Raw genomic sequence first — 866 nt, 5'->3', positions numbered from 1 at the left:
ATAGCACCAGAGCTCCATAGCTCCATAGCACCAGAGCTCCATAGCTCCATAGCTCCATAGCACCAGAGCTCCATAGCTCCATAGCACCAGAGCTCCATAGCTCCATAGCACCAGAGCTCCATAGCTCCATAGCACCAGAGCTCCATAGCTCCATAGCACCAGAGCTCCATAGCTCCATAGCTCCAGCCTGGGTGGCTGGTGGCTCCATAGCTCCATACTTCCATAGCTCCAGTCAGAGAGTTGGCTAAAATTGCACTAAGTGCGAAAGCCCATTCATTTACAACGGCGTGTCCACAAGGCGGCGACATTTCCCCGTTACCGGTGGCTGCGCGGCGGGTGAGTGACAGAGCTTATCCGAGCGGCTGGAACTCTGCGCCGGCGTGGTCGAGCGTGAGGCCTCGGCCCTTTGGCTGCCTGGTACCTAAAACACTTCCATTGATCCAGCCACGGAGGGTGCTGGCTGGTGGCTCCATAGCTCCATACCTCCAGAGCTCCAGAGCTCCATAGCACCAGAGCTCCATAGCTCCATAGCACCAGAGCTCCATAGCACCAGAGCTCCATAGCTCCATAGCACCAGAGCTCCATAGCTCCATAGCACCAGAGCTCCATAGCTCCATAGCACCAGAGCTCCATAGCTCCATAGCACCAGAGCTCCATAGCTCCATAGCTCCATAGCACCAGAGCTCCATAGCTCCATAGCACCAGAGCTCCATAGCTCCATAGCACCAGAGCTCCATAGCTCCATAGCACCAGAGCTCCATAGCTCCATAGCACCAGAGCTCCATAGCTCCATAGCACCAGAGCTCCATAGCTCCATAGCTCCATAGCACCAGAGCTCCATAGCTCCATAGCACCAGAGCTCCATA

This window comes from Syngnathus leptorhynchus, unplaced genomic scaffold (genome assembly GCF_054491065.1).
Source record: "Syngnathus leptorhynchus isolate UIUO unplaced genomic scaffold, UIUO_Slep HiC_scaffold_83, whole genome shotgun sequence".
In the NCBI taxonomy this organism is placed as follows: Eukaryota; Metazoa; Chordata; class Actinopteri; order Syngnathiformes; family Syngnathidae; genus Syngnathus; species Syngnathus leptorhynchus.
Note: the sequence above shows the minus strand (reverse complement) of the source record.